Raw genomic sequence first — 8108 nt, forward strand, 5'->3', positions numbered from 1 at the left:
ACCCTGCTGTTTCATCTGGCCTCCTCCACCTGGGCTGCAACTGGTAGGTGCCCACCCCTGCCCCCCATGGTAGGCGAGTCTTTTTCTCTTTGTTAATCTTTCCTGGAAGTGCCTCCACAGAGCTGTCCGAACATGTGTCTTCTAGTTGCCTCCAGAGCCAATCAAGTTGATAGCCAAGATTAAGCATTATACCCCATATCTCTACCAAGACTGTACATAGCCAAAACTTTTCTCATTAAAGAGCCCTTCTCTATTTTCTATATGTATGTGGTACAAATATGTGTCTTCATGTTTGGGGACACGTGTAGGGAAGGATGCTTGTGCATGTGTGTCTACACGTACATGAAGGGCAGAAATTGATGTCTGGAATCACTGAGTCAGCTTCTCAGTCAAACCCAGTCATTGCTGATATGGCTAGATTTCCTACCCAACATGCCCTGAGAATCCTCCATCTCTTTCCAAGGCTGGAGAATTACAGTCAGGTCACCATGACCACCGGGCATTTTACATAGGCTCTGGGGATCAGAACTCTGCTCCTCACACCTGCATAGCAAATATTTTAACCACTGAGTCGTCCCCCCAGCCCCCGATGCAAGAATTTCACAGCAGTTAGATGCCAGCAAAGCCACCGGAGGCTGCTAAGATGTTTTCTCTTGGTGCCGTCTTGGACGGCCTGCTGCTGTCTGTTGACTGAGGTTTTCTATTCTACCCAGTTCTTGCAGTCGTTAAGTCCCAAAGAAATCACACAGAGGTCTACATTAAATATAAACTGACTGGCCCATTAGCTCAGGCTTCTTATTAGCTCTTATAACTTACATTAGCCCAATATTCTTGTCTATGGTAGCCACGTGGTTCTGTACCTTTTTCGGCGAGGCAGTCACATCTTGCTTCTTCTGTGGCTGGGCCATGAATGCAGATTGCGCGTCCCTCTTCCCAACATTCTCTTTGCCCTGCTTCTACTTCCTGCTTGGTTGCCCCCACCTATACTTCCTGCCTGGCTACTGGCCAATCAACATTTTATTAAAAATAATACAAGTGACAGGATAAAAGACCATTGTTCCACAGCACCTGTCGGTCTTCAATCATGCATCATTCTGAAGGTTGTCAAGAAGGGGTTTTGTGGCATGACTTGCATTTGAACCCTTAAGTAAAGCATATCACTCCCCCTATGTGGATGGACTTCATCTAACTGATTGAAAACCTTGAGAACAAATACAGGCTTCCTAGAAAAGAAATTCTGCATGGTAGCATCCATTGCTGCCTCAGTTTCCAGCCTGCCCTATGGAGTTGAAACTTTTCTCATCTCTCACCATTGCATAAGCCAGTTCTTGAAAATGCCTGAACAGACGAGTATCTGTGTTTTCTATTATAGGTTAATGTATTGCTTTGTAATTATTGTATTTCATAAGCACAAATTACAGTTCCTTATATGTTGAATAAAATTTTATTATATTATGTACTATTACATATTATCCTATGTATAATATAAGAAATTATAGATTACTATAAGCACACATTTATACTTGTGTATATAGGGGTCTGCTCTAGATTATGTTTTCTGGAGAAACTTTATGGCAGTAGAATCTTCTGCTGTGTATGCATGCACTCTCACACACACTATGCTCATCTACAATTTTTAAAAATTTTTATTCATTCTACATACCAACGATAATTTCCCCTCCCACAGCTTTTCTCACCATAGCTCCTTCCGCTCTGTCCTCCCCACCAACCCACCCCCAATCCACTCCTCTGAAAGGGTAAGGCCTTTCCATGGGGAGTCAACAAAGCCTGGCACATCAAGTTGAGGCAGGATCAAGTCCCTTCACACTGCATTAAGGTTGAGTGTTCCACCATAGGGAATAGGCTCCAAAAAGCCAGCTCAGGCACTAGTGATAGATCCTGGTCCCACAACCAGGGGCCCCTCAGACAGACCAAGCTACACACTTGATGCCCTCATGCAGAGGTCTTTGTTCAGTCCCGTGCAGGCTCCACAGCTGTCGGTTTAGAGTTTGTGGGTTCCCATGAGCTTGGTTCAGCTGTCCCTGTAGATTTCCCCATCACAATCTTGATCCCTCTAGTTCATATAATTCCTCCTCCCTCTCTTTGACAGGACTCCCAGAGCTAGGCCTGGTGCTTGACTGACATATAATTTTAAGTAGGAAGGTTTGTTGTTGTTGTTCCTCCATTATGGGAATTCAGGCTTCAGATCCAACAGAAAAACAAAGGGCAGTGGAGAGCACTTCCTTGACTGGATGAGCTGCAATTCCTAATCCCAGGTTGAGAAGAGGACTGCAGGGTAGCTTGGATGTCTTCCCAGCCCTAGACCAGTGTCTAGTCCTGGAAAAGCTCCCCAGCCATTGGGTGGAGTATGCCAGGCTCCGTGTCATGTTGCTTGGCTTTTCTGGGCATTTCCCCACCCCAAGATTGGTGGTGGTGGTTTGTTTAAAATTAGTTTTTGTTTGGCCTGTGGAGAAAGAGCAAATTGCAGAGTCTAGGTTGGATTCAGAGATTTTTGCGTTTGAGGTTCTGGGGACTGTGTTACTCGTCTATTTTGAAAATAGGCAGCCACGGATCTAAGACTGCCATTGACCTAAAGTGTCCTCCTGGCAAGAAGTGGTCAGAAGCCTAAGGGGTGTTGAAGTCCATCATTTGAGGGAGAGAAAGAGTGAGTGACACACACACACACACACGGGGGGGGGGGGAGAGAGAGAGAGAGAGAGAGAGAGAGAGAGAGAGAGAGAGAGAGAGATTAAAGAAAGGCTGAATACCTCCCAGAAAGGTCCCAAATTGTTCTCTGGGTCTCAGTTTCGAATGGAGCATGGCAACTATTTGCTGGCTGGTGTGTGTAGAAGGGTCACATGTAAAGAAAGAACCACACACTAAACTTTGTAGCCCTTGCCTGCGTGTATTCCTGTTTTATTTGCCAACATTGCATGCCTTTAATCCCAGCACTTGGGAGGTGGAGGCAGGAGTGATAAGGCTGGGCGGGGAGAGGAATATAAAGGGGAAGAGACAGGAACTCACTGGAGTGTGGAGTCTGAGGATTCGTGGAGACAGGATCTCGCCCCTTTGCTCTAAAGATTTGATAGAGGTAAAGGTCTCTCTAGAGGTTGGCTGCTTTGCTTTTCTGGTCTTCAGCTTGAACCCCAATATCTGTCTCCAGGTTTTTTTTTTTTTCGAGACAGGGTTTCCCTGTAGTTTCTAGAGCCTGTCCTGGACCTAGCTCTTGTAGACCAGGCTGGCCTCGAACTCAGAGATCCGCCTGCCTCTGCCTCCCAAGTGCTGGGATTAAAGGCTTGCGCCACCACCGCCGGGCTGTCTCCAGGTTTTTTTTTTTTTTTTTTTTTTTTGGTTTTTCGAGACAGGGTTTCTCTGCAGCTTTTTTAGAGCCTCTCCTGGAACTAGCTCTTGTAGACCAGGCTGGCCTCGAACTCACAGAGATCCGCCTGCCTCTGCCTCCCGAGTGCTGGGATTAAAGGCGTGCGCCACCACCGCCCGGCTTGTCTCCAGGTTTTTAATATTCATGTTGCGTCTAAGGTCTTTGTTCCATGCATCAGCCCTTCGAATACTTTCATCTTTACTGCCGCAAACACAATGGAATAGGGCGGTGACTTGAGCAGAGTCCCAAAGCCACTAGCAGCATAGCTATTTGTTGCCCAGAGGCCCCTGATCCTCGTAGTTTGTTATCCTATCTTCAAAAACCAACATTTTTCAGCTATCAACCCCTACAGAATTTTTTATTAGTATTTGAGCATGCTGTGGTAGTCCACAACGTTGTCTTCATCTGGAAGGGCCACCTTCTTCAGCAGCATACTGAAAACCTACCCGATTTCTTTCGAATCTTTGCAATGATTAGTTGATGTCTCCCTGGTGTGGGGCCACCCTTACTTTAGTACCTGCGTGATCTGTGTTCATGTTCCCCGTCTTAAGAGACTTGTGTTGCCAACCGCATTTGCTCACTATGTGGTCTGTGATTATGTGATCTCATCATCTAGAGATTATGTGATCTCAAAGTAAAAGCTTCAATCAGGCCTTGATCACAATTTTTGCATCGTGTCTTGATACACAAAGATCTGACTCCGGCATTCTCCATCCTCAAGGCATTTCAGTTTCTCCTCTTCTCCACAGCAGTAGATAATTCTGGAATTTTGAAGCTGTATATAGGTTGCTGCCAGAGCTGACGGCTCCAATTTTATTTTATGTCCCATCTGTTTTATAATTTAGAACAATTTCCTCTCTTGTTTTGTTTCAATGGCTGTCTGTTGGAGCAAAAACTTTTGAAGATATAAAATGCTCAGTGACTTTAGCTTCTGCTTGGGAACACCCCGATTAAACCTCCTTTTCCATTTGTTCTTGAATAGGAAGGGCGTACTCCAGAATGGGCCAGTAGAGTACTTCAGTCAGTGGCCCAGTGGTTACCTCCACACTTGAAGTCATTTGTTGCTGTCTCTACTCTCATGAAGGCCACTGAAAGGAGGGTCACGAGGTCTCTTTCATAGCTACCCTTATCACTCTTTGGAGACCAGCCTTGCCTTGTATGTCTTTAATTTCTGCTGATCACCTGACTTCCATTAATAACATTGCTGACCGAGGGGTGTGTCTGTCATCTCTTGCCCACAAATTCCTTCTTGAGGGACAATGACCTAATTGCTACTCTTACAACTACATTTATCCCAGTCCCCTTCTTTTATATAACCTATAAACAAACTCTTAAGTACCTACCTACTGAATCTATCTATACATCTTTACGTCTAGTTTATTTTTCCTTAGCCCATCCAGTGAGTGCATTCTGGTTCTAAAGGCAATAACCCTACAATGTAAAGACCTGTGAGACTTGGAACAAACTACATTACCAACATCTTTCTGCCCATCTAGCTTTTAATCTGAAGTTCCATCAAATTCATTAAACCTGGGTCTCTCAATTTCACATAGCCCAAAATCATCTGGGAAGAGGCTCAGTGAAGGGTTGGTCTGTGGGGCATGAAAGATTGTTTTAATATAGTTAATTGATGTGGGGAAGACCTGGTCCACTGTGGGTGGCAACATTCCCCTGAACCAGAGGGTCCTGTACTATGTAAGAGTGGAGAACTCAAGCTGAACTCAGGCATGTAAGCAAGCGAACAAAGATGCATTAATTTCTCTCAGCTCTTGGTGATGGATGTGATATGGTATGACTTGGTTCTTTGAGTTCCTGCCTTGGCTTCTTCTCAGTGATGCGTTGTAACATGGGACTGTGAGATGAATTAAGCCCCTTCTCCTCTAAGTTGCTTTTGTCACGGCATTTTATCATAGCAACAGCAATGAAAGCAGAACATCTGCAAGCCCTGCGTAGAGTTCACCAGGATTCTTCTACTCCTTCCATCTTTTGCATTCCCTCATCATTTCCTGTCTTTTAGATGAGTTTTATCCCACTCCCTCCGATTGTCCTGGATACTAACATTTGATTTCACAGGCTCTTATACAAGTTTGGCCCGAGACAAAGCCCCACACTTCTAGAATATGTCTGACCAACATGAGCTCCCTCTGGTCACATCTTTGATTTATGAAATGTGCCACTGGGCAGCACCTACCTATGTCCCTAACAATGGAAAGGAGAATACATATTGAGCTTCTTAGCACCCGTTCTAACTTGTCAGTTCATGGTCTCCTATTGCAATTGCCACCCTCTACAAAGGAACAACATTGCTGTTGGGAATTGTCATACTCGTGACAACATTTCAGATTCGGAGAGTGACAGTCTTCAGCATTTCTAAGTGTGTGACCTACCAGAAGGGTCGATTCCAGGTGCTGGGCTAGGTTTAGAAGGGATCCTCTGTAGGAACAGCTACATCTGGGGCTAAATGCATGAGCAGAACATTTATAACCTTGGTAATTGAGTTGCTTATTCCATTGCCTAAGTTTCAAGAGCCTATCAGAGGTCTTAGAGACCCTTTCCTAAGGATCCTGGATAAGGGAATTACATTAATTATGTTCTTGATATGCAATATCTTTTCTTTGTCATTGCAAATACCACAAATTGCTCATCAGGTATAAACTGGAGACTTCTAGCATCTTGAAATTGGCTAAATCTGTAGGGAAGACCCTTCAGAGGGTCCAAGTGTATTGGCTCAACTCCCTAGGTCAGATATTTTTCAGCTTACTACCCTCTGACATTAGCTCTCTCTTGCATTCTGCTGTAATTTTCTCATGACTTGTCTAGGAGTTGAACTAAGCATTTGGCTATTCTCTAAGCCAATTCTAACAAAACGCTCAACCTTGCATTGTATTAATCCAATGCGGTGGCACTGAGATGCGATAATTTTATTTTAACCCATTATTAGTACTGGCAGACGATAGATTCTGATGAAAAGGTGGGAAATGTGAGCTTAAAAGAAGTCGAGCCTCCTAGCATGGGCTCTGTAGCTAAGAGGCCTAAATGCAGAATGGAGCCTGGTAGCACGGTCGGGGGGCAGACATGTACTCTGTGTTCCTGGAAGAACCACAAACTGAACCTTTCAGCCCTTGTCCAGCATGTTCCCATCTCACCTGCCAAAGCAAACAGACTCCAGAAAGTCCTATTTTGCTACCTGGACCTGATCGATGAGCTGTGATCTGCGGTCAGCCAATCAGGACTGACTATTTCCCACAGGTCAACACTTCTCATTTTCCTACATGGACTGGAATGAGTGTGAACCTGGGCAGGAACTTTCTGTGTATAGGACAGTCCCCCTCCTCGTGCTGTGGAGTGCCCTTTCATTTTGCACTTAAGGTTGTATTTCCCCACTTTGTTTTTCATCTTAAAACCTCCCCTTTCTTTGCAATATTCTTTCCTGAGACTTTTGGCTGGCAACACACACACACACACACACACACACACACACACTCCAGATTAGTGGGTAGAGTTCTTGCCTGGCATACACGAGGGCGTACATTCTATCCCAGCACTACATAAACCGGCTGAGAGGAGACGGAGGCGGAAAGCTCAGACAGACACTCAAAGCCATCCTTGACTACATAGCCTGGGCTACATGAGAACCCATCTATTTAAAATAATTAACCAACAAGAAACAAACCCCAAAACCTCAAACAAAAACAAGAGACCTCCATCTACAAAGACATGCACACACATACAGACCCCCATACCCTCTTGCATATATCCCACATACCGTTTTATCATCATATTAGCTAAATTGTTTTCTTCATTTTCCACTCCAGGATTGTTTGATTACTTTGGTGGCTATCAGTGGCAAGAACAGACGTTGATGGAAGGTGACCACTTCTAGTTACCTGAAGGAAGAGTTCTAGATCTTTGATTGGTTGTTCAAAGAAGGCATGATCTTGGGGCTGTGACTGTTTGAGTAAGAATGTCTTCCATGGGCTCATCCATTTGAACCGAACCATTGGTCCCGAGTTGGTGGTGCTGTTTGGGGGTGGTTATGTAACCTTTAGGAGGTGGAGCCTTGCTGGAGGAAATATGTCACTGTGGGCAGGCTTCGAGAGTTCATCGGCTCACCCTATTTCCAGTTCATGCTCCCTCTGCTTTGAGTTTTGAATTGAAGATAAAGCTCTCACTTTTTTTTTCTGTCTGCCTTTCACCATGCCTCCCGCCATTATGGCTCTCCTTCTGTAACCATATGCCCAGATAAACTCTTTCTTTTATATGATGCCTTTGCCATGTATTTTATCATAGCAAGAGAAAAAATAGCTAATACAGGAGGGAGTAGTTTTCAAAGAATATGTGATTTTTATTGCCCAGAAACCATTAAAAAAATTTCAAATTGGAAATTTGCTTTAAATTCATATTATTTTACAAGACGACTTCCACATACTCCTGTTGTAAGTAGATTTTCCTTCTAATGATAGGTAGGCATGCACTTGGTCATTTAGTAAATAGTATTTATAGAGTTTATTTAAATAGATAATGAAAGTGATGGGAAAACTCGGTGGCTAGCATATTGTGGGTTACTAACCCAGTGTCCAGGTCATGCTTTCCTTTTCCTAACAGAACTCTTGATTGGTTGAGCTTTCGGTAGCAATATTTCAGGGAATGTGGATGGGTCTGAATGGGGAAACTGAGGCAATCAGGATATGCAGCTAACAGCTAACCCACTGAGCATCTCTCCAGCTGC

At 44.3% G+C, this 8108-nt stretch overlaps 1 long non-coding RNA gene across 1 annotated transcript; it reads right to left on the reverse strand.

The window, feature by feature from the left end:
* Positions 1-1425: 1425 nt before the first annotated feature.
* Positions 1426-7406, reverse strand: LOC119813662. The gene is made up of 2 exons (XR_005285205.1): positions 7146-7406; positions 1426-2464 (listed from the first exon to the last, which is right to left on the reverse strand). It is a non-coding gene; the product is annotated as an uncharacterized LOC119813662 (long non-coding RNA).
* Between the last annotated feature and the right edge of the window lie 702 nt (positions 7407-8108).

The sequence above is a fragment of the Arvicola amphibius genome, chromosome 4 (genome assembly GCF_903992535.2).
Source record: "Arvicola amphibius chromosome 4, mArvAmp1.2, whole genome shotgun sequence".
NCBI classification, from domain to species: domain Eukaryota; kingdom Metazoa; phylum Chordata; class Mammalia; order Rodentia; family Cricetidae; genus Arvicola; species Arvicola amphibius.